At 46.1% G+C, this 14,875-nt stretch overlaps 1 pseudogene; it reads right to left on the minus strand.

Annotated features, from left to right (window-relative positions):
* The window catches only part of LOC135513351 (methionine synthase-like), a 40,783-nt pseudogene that overhangs the window by 17,428 nt on the left and 8,480 nt on the right, over positions 1 to 14,875 (minus strand).

The raw sequence follows: 14,875 nt of genomic DNA on the forward strand, positions 1-14,875 counted from the left end.
ATGTCAGCATGTTCCAGAGATTTCTGTAGGTCTTTAGCTGACACTCTAGGATTCTTCTTAACGTCATTGAACATTCTGCGCTGGGCTCTTGCAGTCATCTTTGCAGGACGGCCACTCAGGGAGAGTAGCAACAGTGCTGAACTTTCTCCATTTACAGACATTTTGTTTTACTGTGGACTGATGAACGTCAAGGCTTTTAGAGATACTTTTGTAACCCTTTCCAGCTTTATGCAAGTTGACAATTAATCTTCAGTCTTCTGAGATCTCTTCTGTTTGAGGCCTGGGTCACATCAGGCAATGCTTCATGTGAATAGCAAACTAACATTTTTTGAGTGTTTTTTATAGGGCAAGGCAGCTCTAACCAACATATCCAATCTCGTCTCATTGATTGGGCTCCAGGTTAGCGGACTCCTGACTCCAATTAGCTTTTGGAGAAGTCATTAGCCTTGGGGGGTTCACATACTTTTTACAGCCTACACTGTGGATGTTTAAATGATGTATTCAATATAGACAAGACAAAATACAATAATTCTGTGTTATTAGTTTGAGCACACTATGTTTGTTTATTGTTGTGACTTAGATGAAGATCAGATCAAATGTGATGACCAATTTACACATAAATCCAGGTATTCCCGAAGGGTTCACATACTGTGTCTTTCCGCTGTACATTCCTCTCCTGTCCAGCTGTCAGTCTCACCTGACCCTCCTCGTCGAAGGCCATAACCACCACGGCGGCCCCGTAGCGTCTGACAGTCGTAGCTCTCTGGAGAAACTCCTCTTCTCCTTCCTTCAGACTGATGCTGTTCACGATACACTTCCCCTGACAACACTTCAGCCCCGCCTTGATCACCTCGAAGTTAGACGAGTCTATACACAGAGGTACCTAGGAGAGGAGAGAGAGGACACCTGGAAGTTAGACGAGTCTATACACATAGGTACCTAGGAGAGGAGAGAGAGAGAAACACCTGGAAGTTAGATGAGTCTATACACAGAGGTACCTAGGAGAGGAGAGAGAGGACACCTGGAAGTTTGATGAGTCTATAGACAGAGGTACCTAGGAGAGGAGAGAGATGAGGATAAAGAGGACAACGAGGAGAGAGAGAGATGAGGATAAAGAGGACAACGAGGAGAGAGAGAGGAGGATTAAGAGGACAACGAGGAGAGAGAGAGATGAGGATAAAGAGGACAACGAGGAGAGGAGAGAGAGAGGAGGATTAAGAGGACAACGAGGAGAGGAGAGAGATGAGGATAAAGAGGACAACGAGGAGAGGAGAGAGAGGAGGATTAAGAGGACAACGAGGAGAGGAGAGAGATGAGGATAAAGATGACAACGAGGAGAGGAGAGAGAGGAGGATTAAGAGGACAACGAGGAGAGGAGAGATGAGGATAAAGAGGACAACGAGGAGAGGAGAGAGAGAGGATGATTAAGAGGACAACGAGGAGAGAGATGAGGATAAAGAGGACAACGAGGAGAGGAGAGAGAGATGAGGATAAAGAGGACAACGAGGAGAGGAGAGAGAGATGAGGATAAAGAGGACAACGAGGAGAGGAGAGAGAGATGAGGATAAAGAGGACAACGAGGAGAGAGAGAGATGATTAAGAGGACAACGAGGAGAGAGATGAGGATAAAGAGGACAACGAGGAGAGATGAGGATTAAGAGGACAACGAGGAGAGAGATGAGGATAAAGATGACAACGAGGAGAGAGATGAGGATAAAGAGGACAACGAGGAGAGCTGGGTAAGTGAACTTCAGCTTTAGTTAGGGCTTAAAGGACTTATTCTATAGATGAACTCTGTTCTTACAGTGTTTTCCTGCATCTCCAGGCCCTTCAACGACGTGGTTCAGCTTCCTGTAGCTCAGTACATAGTAACATCACCTCTCTGATACAGTATCACAGGAAGTGGTTTAGAAAACACGATTAAACGTCGGGAAGCATGCAACAGTGCGCAGGTATCTTTTTGAAATGTCCAGTTGATTCCTACCCTGGCGATGTCAGGCTCGGAGGATATGAGACAGCAGAACCGGGCCATGGCGGCAGGACCCTCCAACATCCCCTCGTCCATGTTGATGTCCAACACCTGGGCTCCCATCTCCACCTGGGTCTTGGCTATGCTCAACGCCTCCTGGAGACAGACAGGGACACAGACAGGGACACAGACAGGGACACAGACAGGGACACAGACAGGGACACAGACAGGGACACAGACAGGGGTTAGAGCGTTGGACTAGTAACCGGAAGGTTGCAAGTTCAAATCCCCAAACTGACAAGGTACAAATCTGTCGTTCTGCCCCTGAACAGGCAGTTAAGCCACTGTTCCTAGGCCATCATTGAAAATAAGAATTTGTTCTTAACTAAATGAAAGGAAAAATAAAAAAAATCTGTATTGGACTGAGTTTTAATTTCGGGTGGATAAAAAGGAGAGACGGTTCACCTCGTAGTTTCCCGACATGATCAGCTTGGCGAACTTCCTTGATCCAGCCACGTTGCAACGCTCGCCGATGTTGACGAAATTAGTGTACGGACCGATCCTGAATGGCTCCAGACCTGTGACACAACACATATATGCTCAAGCTGTGGGGCGAAAAGCTTGTCAGTGGTTTGCTGCTACTATTCATCAGTGCTACCATGACTGAGAAGGTAAATCTAAGAGCAGATCTACTGTAGATTCAGGTCCTCCCGGTCTACGACATTATATTCATTATTATCTTAAAAAGAAAAGGCAGAACTGACCGTAGATCAGCACGTCTACTCTGCAGGGCTTTATATAAAATACCAGCCCTGGAACGGCCAGGAAGGAGCCAGAGCTCGTCTAAACTTGTCGTTGTTCTACCTGCCAGGAGCATGTAGTCCTGAAAGACGTCAGTAGGGGGCACTCTGGGATGGCAGTGCTTCACTTTCTCAGCAATGGCCCTGAACACACAGAGAGATGTATATCAGTCCCATATCTATCAGTCCCATATCTACCAGTCCCATATCTATAAACAATATATCAGTCCCATATCTCTCAGTCCCATATCTATCAGTCCCATATCTATCAGTCCCATATCTACCAGTCCCATATCTATCAGTCCCATATCTACCAGTCCCATATCTACCAGTCCCATATCTATCAGTCCCATATCTACCAGTCCCATATCTATCAGTCCCATATCTACCAGTCCCATATCTACCAGTCCCATATCTATCAGTCCCATATCTATCAGTCCCATATCTACCAGTCCCATATCTACCAGTCCCATATCTATCAGTCCCATATCTACCAGTCCCATATCTACCAGTCCCATATCTACCAGTCCCATATCTACCAGTCCCATATCTACCAGTCCCATATCTATCAGTCCCATATCTACCAGTCCCATATCTATAAACAATATATCAGTCCCATATCTACCAGTCCCATATCTACCAGTCCCATATCTACCAGTCCCATATCTATCAGTCCCATATCTACCAGTCCCATATCTATAAACAATATATCAGTCCCATATCTCTCAGTCCCATATCTACCAGTCCCATATCTATAAACAATATATCAGTCCCATATCTACCAGTCCCATATCTACCAGTCCCATATCTACCAGTCCCATATCTACCAGTCCCATATCTACCAGTCCCATATCTACCAGTCCCATATCTATCAGTCCCATATCTATCAGTCCCATATCTATCAGTCCCATATCTACCAGTCCCATATCTACCAGTCCCATATCTACCAGTCCCATATCTACCAGTCCCATATCTACCAGTCCCATATCTATCAGTCCCATATCTACCAGTCCCATATCTATAAACAATATATCAGTCCCATATCTACCAGTCCCATATCTACCAGTCCCATATCTACCAGTCCCATATCTATCAGTCCCATATCTACCAGTCCCATATCTATAAACAATATATCAGTCCCATATCTACCAGTCCCATATCTATCAGTCCCATATCTACCAGTCCCATATCTACCAGTCCCATATCTATCAGTCCCATATCTATCAGTCCCATATCTACCAGTCCCATATCTACCAGTCCCATATCTATCAGTCCCATATCTACCAGTCCCATATCTACCAGTCCCATATCTACCAGTCCCATATCTACCAGTCCCATATCTACCAGTCCCATATCTACCAGTCCCATATCTATAAACAATATATCAGTCCCATATCTACCAGTCCCATATCTACCAGTCCCATATCTACCAGTCCCATATCTATCAGTCCCATATCTACCAGTCCCATATCTATAAACAATATATCAGTCCCATATCTCTCAGTCCCATATCTACCAGTCCCATATCTATAAACAATATATCAGTCCCATATCTACCAGTCCCATATCTACCAGTCCCATATCTACCAGTCCCATATCTACCAGTCCCATATCTACCAGTCCCATATCTACCAGTCCCATATCTATCAGTCCCATATCTATCAGTCCCATATCTATCAGTCCCATATCTACCAGTCCCATATCTACCAGTCCCATATCTACCAGTCCCATATCTACCAGTCCCATATCTATCAGTCCCATATCTACCAGTCCCATATCTACCAGTCCCATATCTATCAGTCCCATATCTATCAGTCCCATATCTATCAGTCCCATATCTACCAGTCCCATATCTACCAGTCCCATATCTACCAGTCCCATATCTACCAGTCCCATATCTATCAGTCCCATATCTACCAGTCCCATATCTATCAGTCCCATATCTACCAGTCCCATATCTATAAACAATATATCAGTCCCATATCTATCAGTCCCATATCTATCAGTCCCATATCTACCAGTCCCATATCTATCAGTCCCATATCTATCAGTCCCATATCTATCAGTCCCATATCTATCAGTCCCATATCTACCAGTCCCATATCTATCAGTCCCATATCTACCAGTCCCATATCTACCAGTCCCATATCTATCAGTCCCATATCTACCAGTCCCATATCTACCAGTCCCATATCTATCAGTCCCATATCTACCAGTCCCATATCTACCAGTCCCATATCTATCAGTCCCATATCTATCAGTCCCATATCTACCAGTCCCATATCTATCAGTCCCATATCTACCAGTCCCATATCTACCAGTCCCATATCTACCAGTCCCATATCTACCAGTCCCATATCTATCAGTCCCATATCTACCAGTCCCATATCTATCAGTCCCATATCTACCAGTCCCATATCTATAAACAATATATCAGTCCCATATCTATCAGTCCCATATCTATCAGTCCCATATCTATCAGTCCCATATCTATCAGTCCCATATCTACCAGTCCCATATCTCTCAGTCCCATATCTCTCAGTCCCATATCTACCAGTCCCATATCTATCAGTCCCATATCTGTCAGTCCCATATCTATCAGTCCCATATCTATAAACAATATATCAGTCCCATATCTATCAGTCCCATATCTATCAGTCCCATATCTACCAGTCCCATATCTACCAGTCCCATATCTACCAGTCCCATATCTATCAGTCCCATATCTACCAGTCCCATATCTATCAGTCCCATATCTACCAGTCCCATATCTATAAACAATATATCAGTCCCATATCTACCAGTCCCATATCTACCAGTCCCATATCTACCAGTCCCATATCTATCAGTCCCATATCTACCAGTCCCATATCTACCAGTCCCATATCTATCAGTCCCATATCTACCAGTCCCATATCTACCAGTCCCATATCTATCAGTCCCATATCTACCAGTCCCATATCTACCAGTCCCATATCTATCAGTCCCATATCTATCAGTCCCATATCTACCAGTCCCATATCTATCAGTCCCATATCTACCAGTCCCATATCTACCAGTCCCATATCTACCAGTCCCATATCTACCAGTCCCATATCTATCAGTCCCATATCTACCAGTCCCATATCTATCAGTCCCATATCTACCAGTCCCATATCTATAAACAATATATCAGTCCCATATCTATCAGTCCCATATCTATCAGTCCCATATCTATCAGTCCCATATCTATCAGTCCCATATCTACCAGTCCCATATCTCTCAGTCCCATATCTACCAGTCCCATATCTATCAGTCCCATATCTAACAGTCCCATATCTATCAGTCCCATATCTATCAGTCCCATATCTATCAGTCCCATATCTATCAGTCCCATATCTATAAACAATATATCAGTCCCATATCTATCAGTCCCATATCTATCAGTCCCATATCTACCAGTCCCATATCTATCAGTCCCATATCTACCAGTCCCATATCTATAAACAATATATCAGTCCCATATCTATCAGTCCCATATCTATCAGTCCCATATCTACCAGTCCCATATCTATAAACAATATATCAGTCCCATATCTACCAGTCCCATATCTATCAGTCCCATATCTACCAGTCCCATATCTATAAACAATATATCAGTCCCATATCTATCAGTCCCATATCTATCAGTCCCATATCTATCAGTCCCATATCTATCAGTCCCATATCTATACACAATATATCAGTCCTATATCTATACACAATATATCACTAGGCTACCCTGGGGCAGCAGCGGTAGCGTTGGACTAGTAACCGGAAGGTTGCAAGTTCAAACCCCGAGCTGACAAGGTACAAAATCTGTCGTTCTGCCCTTGAACAGGCAGTTAACCCACTGTTCCCAGGCCGTTATTGAAAATAGAATTTGTTCTTAACTGACTTGCCTAGTTAAATAAAAAATTATCTATAGACAATATATCAGTCCTGTATCTATAGACAGTATATCAGTCCTATATCGCTGGACAGTATATCAGTCCTATATCTCTAGACAGTATATCAGTCCTATATCTATAGACAGTATATCAGTCCTATATCTATAGACAGTGGCTCGCGTCCTATATCGCTGGACAGTGGCTCGCGTCCTATCGCTGGACAGTGGCTCGCGTCCTATATCGCTGGACAGTGGCTCGCGTCCTATATCGCTGGACAGTGGCTCGCGTCCTATATCGCTGGACAGTGGCTCGCGTCCTATATCGCTGGACAGTGGCTCGCGTCCCCATAACGCTGGACAGTGGCTCGCGTCCTATATCGCTGGACAGTGGCTCGCGTCCTATATCGCTGGACAGTGGCTCGCGTCCTATATCGCTGGACAGTGGCTCGCGTCCTATATCGCTGGACAGTGGCTCGCGTCCTATATCGCTGGACAGTGGCTCGCGTCCTATATCGCTGGACAGTGGCTCGCGTCCTATATCGCTGGACAGTGGCTCGCGTCCTATAACGCTGGACAGTGGCTCGCGTCCTATATCGCTGGACAGTGGCTCGCGTCCTATATCGCTGGACAGTGGCTCGCGTCCTATATCGCTGGACAGTGGCTCGCGTCCTATATCGCTGGACAGTGGCTCGCGTCCTATATCGCTGGACAGTGGCTCGCGTCCTATATCGCTGGACAGTGGCTCGCGTCCTATATCGCTGGACAGTGGCTCGCGTCCTATAATCGCTGGACAGTGGCTCGCGTCCCTATAATCGCTGGACAGTGGCTCGCGTCCTATATCGCTGGACAGTGGCTCGCGTCCTATATCGCTGGACAGTGGCTCGCGTCCTATATCGCTGGACAGTGGCTCGCGTCCTATATCGCTGGACAGTGGCTCGCGTCCTATATCGCTGGACAGTGGCTCGCGTCCTATATCGCTGGACAGTGGCTCGCGTCCTATATCGCTGGACAGTGGCTCGCGTCCTATATCGCTGGACAGTGGCTCGCGTCCTATATCGCTGGACAGTGGCTCGCGTCCTATATCGCTGGACAGTGGCTCGCGTCCTATATCGCTGGACAGTGGCTCGCGTCCTATATCGCTGGACAGTGGCTCGCGTCCTATATCGCTGGACAGTGGCTCGCGTCCTATATCGCTGGACAGTGGCTCGCGTCCTATATCGCTGGACAGTGGCTCGCGTCCTATATCGCTGGACAGTGGCTCGCGTCCCAATATCGCTGGACAGTGGCTCGCGTCCCAATATCGCTGGACAGTGGCTCGCGTCCCATATCGCTGGACAGTGGCTCGCGTCCCATATCGCTGGACAGTGGCTCGCGTCCCATATCGCTGGACAGTGGCTCGCGTCCTATATCGCTGGACAGTGGCTCGCGTCCTATATCGCTGGACAGTAGCTCGCGTCCTATATCGCTGGACAGTAGCTAGCGTCCTATATCGCTGGACAGTAGCTAGCGTCCTATATCGCTGGACAGTAGCTAGCGTCCTATATCGCTGGACAGTAGCTAGCGTCCTATATCGCTGGACAGTAGCTAGCGTCCTATATCGCTGGACAGTAGCTAGCGTCCTATATCGCTGGACAGTAGCTAGCGTCCTATATCGCTGGACAGTAGCTAGCGTCCTATATCGCTGGACAGTAGCTAGCGTCCTATATCGCTGGACAGTAGCTAGCGTCCTATATCGCTGGACAGTAGCTAGCGTCCTATATCGCTGGACAGTAGCTAGCGTCCTATATCGCTGGACAGTAGCTAGCGTCCTATATCGCTGGACAGTAGCTCGCGTCCTATATCGCTGGACAGTAGCTCGCGTCCTATATCGCTGGACAGTAGCTCGCGTCCTATATCGCTGGACAGTAGCTAGCGTCCTATATCGCTGGACAGTAGCTCGCGTCCTATATCGCTGGACAGTAGCTCGCGTCCTATATCGCTGGACAGTGGCTAGCGTCCTATATCGCTGGACAGTAGCTCGCGTCCTATATCGCTGGACAGTAGCTAGCGTCCTATATCGCTGGACAGTGGCTAGCGTCCTATATCGCTGGACAGTGGCTAGCGTCCTATATCGCTGGACAGTAGCTAGCGTCCCTATATCGCTGGACAGTCGCTAGCGTCCTATATCGCTGGACAGTAGCTAGCGTCCTATATCGCTGGACAGTGGCTAGCGTCCTATATCGCTGGACAGTAGCTAGCGTCCTATATCGCTGGACAGTGGCTAGCGTCCTATATCGCTGGACAGTAGCTAGCGTCCTATATCGCTGGACAGTAGCTAGCGTCCTATATCGCTGGACAGTAGCTAGCGTCCTATATCGCTGGACAGTAGCTAGCGTCCTATATCGCTGGACAGTGGCTAGCGTCCTATATCGCTGGACAGTAGCTCGCGTCCTATATCGCTGGACAGTAGCTAGCGTCCTATATCGCTGGACAGTAGCTAGCGTCAGAGGACAGAGCAGACGACAGGTCACCTGATGTGTGCAGGAGTCGTCCCACAGCATCCACCAACCAGATTCACCAGACCATCTGTGGCAAAGTCCTACACAAATAAGAGACAGTCAGTCAAGTGTGTATAGACACTGTCATGATACAATGACTATGAGGTCAAAGGTCAGACTGTCAGCTTTCATTTGAGGGTATTTTCATCCATATCGGGTGAACTGTTTAGAAATTACAGCCCTTTTTGTACATAGTCCCCCCATTTTAGGGGACCAAAAGTATTGGGACAAATCCACTGTGTATTAAAGTAGTCAAACCTTTAGTATTTTGACCCATAAACCAGGCACACAATCATTACATCACACCTGTGACTCTATAAACGTGTTGGATGTATTGGCTGTTTGTTTTGGTTGCCCAATAGAAACAAAATGGTAAATCATGTATAGTGTCATTTTGGATTCACTTTTATTGTGAAAAGGAGAATAGAATGTGTTTCGTAACACTTCTACATTAATGTGGACGCTACCATGGTTACGGATAATCCTGAATGAATCCTGAATGATAATGCTTGAGAAAGTTAGACACACATCATACCCCCTAAAACATGCTAACCTCTCACCATTACAATAACATGGGAGGTTAGCATTTTATATCAAAACATGCTAACCTCTCACCATTACAATAACAGGGGAGGTTAGCATTTTATATCATTCCCCCTAAAACATGCTAACCTCTCACCATTACAATAACAGGGGAGGTTAGCATTTTATATCAAAACATGCTAACCTTTCACCATTACAATAACAGGGGAGGTTAGCATTTTATATCATTCCCCCTAAAACATGCTAACCTCTCACCATTACAATAACAGGGGAGGTTAGCATTTTATATCATATCCCCAAGACATGCTAACCTCTCACCATTACAATAACAGGGAGGTTAGCATTTTATATCATAGCCCTAAAACATGCTAACCTCTCACCATTACAATAACAGGGAGGTTAGCATTTTATATCATAACCCCTAAAACATGCTAACCTCTCAGCATTACAATAACAGGGGAGGTTAGCATTTTATATCATACCCCCTAAAACATGCTAACCTCTCACCATTACAATAACAGGGGACGTTAGCATTTTATATCATTCCCCCTAAAACATGCTAACCTCTCACCATTACAATAACAGGGGAGGTTAGCATTTTATATCATACCCCTAAAACATGCTAACCTCTCACCATTACAATAACAGGGAAGGTTAGCATTTTATATCATAGCCCTAAAACATGCTAACCTCTCACCATTACAATAACAGGGAAGGTTAGCATTTTGTAGTGGAATGATATTTATTCACTTGTCTGAATCAAATCGATAGATCATTCATTGGGTAGACCAGCTATAAATCAATAAGTTCACCTTTAAATGTGAGGCTGTCAACTCCGGGTCTCATCGTATCCACCGAACGTATTGGGGAGACCTGAAACAAGCAGAGTGTGTGAAAACGTCAGATCGTTGGTTGTGAGCACACAAAGAAAAGGTGAGCTAGCTAGTTGCTGGGTGAGTGGGGCGGACGGGTGCTGGTTACCTGCATTGGGGTAGCATAAGACGTGAGCCGTGGTGCATTTCCCAATAGCCTGAATAAAGGCCTCATCTCAGTGGCTCCTAAGGCACAGTTAAGGCCAATACTGGAAGAGAGGAACACACTGTATATCAGCCTATTGAGGCCCAGTCTGATGAGGTCAGATATCAGTCTATTGAGGCCCAGTCTGATGAGGTCAGATATCAGCCTATTGAGGCCCAGTCTGATGAGGTCAGATATCAGTCTATTGAGGCCCAGTCTGATGAGGTCAGATATCAGCCTATTGAGGCCCAGTCTGATGAGGTCAGATATCAGTCTATTGAGGCCCTGTCTGATGAGGTCAGATATCAGTCTATTGAGGCCCAGTCTGATGAGGTCAGATATCAGCCTATTGAGGCCCAGTCTGATGAGGTCAGATATCAGCCTATTGAGGCCCAGTCTGATGAGGTCAGATATCAGCCTATTGAGGCCCAGTCTGATGAGGTCAGATATCAGCCTATTGAGGCCCAGTCTGATGAGGTCAGATATCAGTCTATTGAGGCCCAGTCTGATGAGGTCAGATATCAGCCTATTGAGGCCCAGTCTGATGAGGTCAGATATCAGCCTATTGAGGCCCAGTCTGATGAGGTCAGATATCAGTCTATTGAGGCCCAGTCTGATGAGGTCAGATATCAGTCTATTGAGGCCCAGTCTGATGAGGTCAGATATCAGCCTATTGAGGCCCAGTCTGATGAGGTCAGATATCAGCCTATTGAGGCCCAGTCTGATGAGGTCAGATATCAGCCTATTGAGGCCCAGTCTGATGAGGTCAGATATCAGTCTATTGAGGCCCAGTCTGATGAGGTCAGATATCAGCCCATTGAGGCCCAGTCTGATGAGGTCAGATATCAGTCTATTGAGGCCCAGTCTGATGAGGTCAGATATCAGCCTATTGAGGCCCAGTCTGATGAGGTCAGATATCAGCCTATTGAGGCCCAGTCTGATGAGGTCAGATATCAGTCTATTGAGGCCCAGTCAGATGAGGTCAGATATCAGTCTATTGAGGCCCAGTCTGATGAGGTCAGATATCAGCCTATTGAGGCCCAGTCTGATGAGGTCAGATATCAGTCTATTGAGGCCCTGTCTGATGAGGTCAGATATCAGCCTATTGAGGCCCAGTCTGATGAGGTCAGATATCAGCCTATTGAGGCCCAGTCTGATGAGGTCAGATATCAGCCTATTGAGGCCCAGTCTGATGAGGTCAGATATCAGCCTATTGAGGCCCAGTCTGATGAGGTCAGATATCAGCCTATTGAGGCCCAGTCTGATGAGGTCAGATATCAGCCTATTGAGGCCCAGTCTGATGAGGTCAGATATCAGTCTATTGAGGCCCAGTCTGATGAGGTCAGATATCAGTCTATTGAGGCCCAGTCTGATGAGGTCAGATATCAGTCTATTGAGGCCCAGTCTGATGAGGTCAGATATCAGTCTATTGAGGCCCAGTCTGATGAGGTCAGATATCAGTCTATTGAGGCCCAGTTTGATGAGGTCAGATGTTGTAGATTCCATTAATCTCTCCAGCAGATCTGAAGTTTGAAGTTTATTTGAATATAAAACAGCACGAAACTTGAGGACAAACCTGTGGAAGTACTGAAGCAGAATGTAATGACTCACCAGAGGGGTTTGGCATGGGACACACTGATGACGAAGGCCTCTCCCGTCTGTCCTGAGAGGGTTCGACCACTCCTGTCCACGATGGTGCCTGATATCTAGAAACAGAATCAATCTGTCCTGAGAGAGTACAACCACTCCAGTCCACGATGGTGCCTGATATCTAGAAACACAATCAATCTGTCCTGAGAGAGTACAACCACTCCAGTCCACGATGATGCCTGATATCTAGAAACACAATCAATCTGTCCTGAGAGAGTAGAGACCACTCCTGTCCACGATGGTGCCTGATATCTAGAAACACAATCAATCTGTCCTGAGAGTGTAGAGACCACTCCTGTCCACGATGGTGCCTGATATCTAGAAACACAATCAATCTGTCCTGAGAGAGTTCAGTCCAGTTCAGGCTCTGATCCTGACGCTTCCCGCGGAGACAGAGAGACAATTGGATTGCGTCTCCGCTTGTATGGTCAAGCAAGTCAGGGAGACATCTAAATCAATGGAAGGAATAGAAATAACCAAATTAAAAGTGAATTGAGAGAGAGAAAAGGCTACAACGACCAAAGCCAACATGTAGGCTGCTGTTTAGGATATAATCTGAATGGAGTTTTGTGTAGCTAACTGTAGGATGGTGAGAAGCACAGTAACGTTATGGCTAGCAGCCTCAATTAGCTTCGTTAGCTAACTGTAGGACGGTGAGAAGGACAGTAACGTTATGGCTAGCCTCAATTAGCCTCGTTAGCTAACTGTAGGACGGTGAGAAGCACAGTAACGTTATGGCTAGCAGCCTCAATTAGCTTCGTTAGCTAACTGTAGGACGGTGAGAAGCACAGTAACGTTATGGCTAGCCTCAATTAGCTTCGTTATCTAACTGTGGGACGGTGAGAAGCACAGTAACGTTATGGCTAGCAGCCTCAATTAGCCTCTTTAGCTAACTGTAGGACGGTGAGAAGCACAGTACCGTTATGGCTAGCAGCCTCAATTAGCTTCGTCTAGCGAGATCACAGTGGTTGTTAACAGTGGTCATTTAACTCAGAAATATACTAGCAAGACACTGACAAAAAGACAGAATTCATACTTACAAATATAGGTCTGGGTTCGTAGCTCTCTTCAAACAGTTTGTCGATAGCAAACAGTGCTGCCTTTATGACAAGATAAAAATAAAAAAATGAATCGATACATTGATTGTGATCAATTGTATGGAGACGTATGTAAAACAAGAATCACATTGATAGAAACTAGATGACAGTCAGTGATGAAGACAGCGAGTGAAGAAGAGAAACTAGATGACAGTCAGTGATGAAGACAGCGAGTGAAGAAGAGAAACTAGATGACAGTCAGTGATGAAGACAGCGAGTGAAGAAGGTGTACCTTGGCGTTGGCCGTGTCAAAGATGGTCTCCACCATGATAATATCCGCTCCTCCATCCAACAGACCCCGGACCTGCTCGGCGTAGGCCTCAGCCAGCTCATCAAAGGCTGAGGGGGAAGACACAGGACCACTCAGCACGGTAGCACCATCAGAGAGAGGACTGTCAACTCTGGATGTTACCAATGGTTCATCAAGAGTCCCCTGAGAGGCTTTATAGACCCGAGAGGGTAACAGATACATAGTGTAGGTCCGAGAGGGTAACAGATACATAGTGTAGGTCTGAGGGTAACAGATACATAGTGTAGGTCCGAGAGGGTAACAGATACATAGTGTAGGTCTGAGAGGGTAACAGATACATCGTGTAGGTCCGAGAGGGTAACAGATACATCGTGTAGGTCCGAGAGGGTAACAGATACATAGTGTAGGTCTGAGAGGGTAACAGATACATAGTGTAGGTCTGAGGGGGTAACAGATACATAGTGTAGGTCTGAGAGGGTAACAGATACATAGTGTAGGTCTGAGAGGGTAACAGATACATAGTGTAGGTCTGAGGGGTAACAGATACATAGTGTAGGTCTGAGAGGGTAACAGATACATAGTGTAGGTCTGAGAGGGTAACAGATACATAGTGTAGATCTGAGAGGGTAACAGGTACATAGTGTAGGTCTGAGGGGGTAACAGATACATAGTGTAGGTCTGAGAGGGTAACAGATACATAGTATAGACCCTGAGAGGGTAACAGATACATAGTGTAGGTCCGAGAGGCCTTATAGACCCTGAGAGGGTAACAGATACATAGTGTAGGTCCGAGAGGGTAACAGATACATAGTGTAGGTCTGAGAGGGTAACAGATACATAGTGTAGGTCTGAGAGGGTAACAGATACATAGTGTAGGTCTGAGAGGGTAACAGATACATAGTGTAGGTCTGAGGGTAACAGATACATAGTGTAGGTCTGAGAGGGTAACAGATACATAGTGTAGGTCTGAGAGGGTAACAGATACATAGTGTAGGTCTGAGAGGGTAACAGATACATAGTGTAGGTCTGAGAGGGTAACAGATACATAGTGTAGGTCTGAGAGGGTAACAGATACATAGTGTAGGTCTGAGAGGGTAACAAATAC

This window comes from Oncorhynchus masou, chromosome 24 (genome assembly GCF_036934945.1).
Source record: "Oncorhynchus masou masou isolate Uvic2021 chromosome 24, UVic_Omas_1.1, whole genome shotgun sequence".
In the NCBI taxonomy this organism is placed as follows: Eukaryota; Metazoa; Chordata; class Actinopteri; order Salmoniformes; family Salmonidae; genus Oncorhynchus; species Oncorhynchus masou.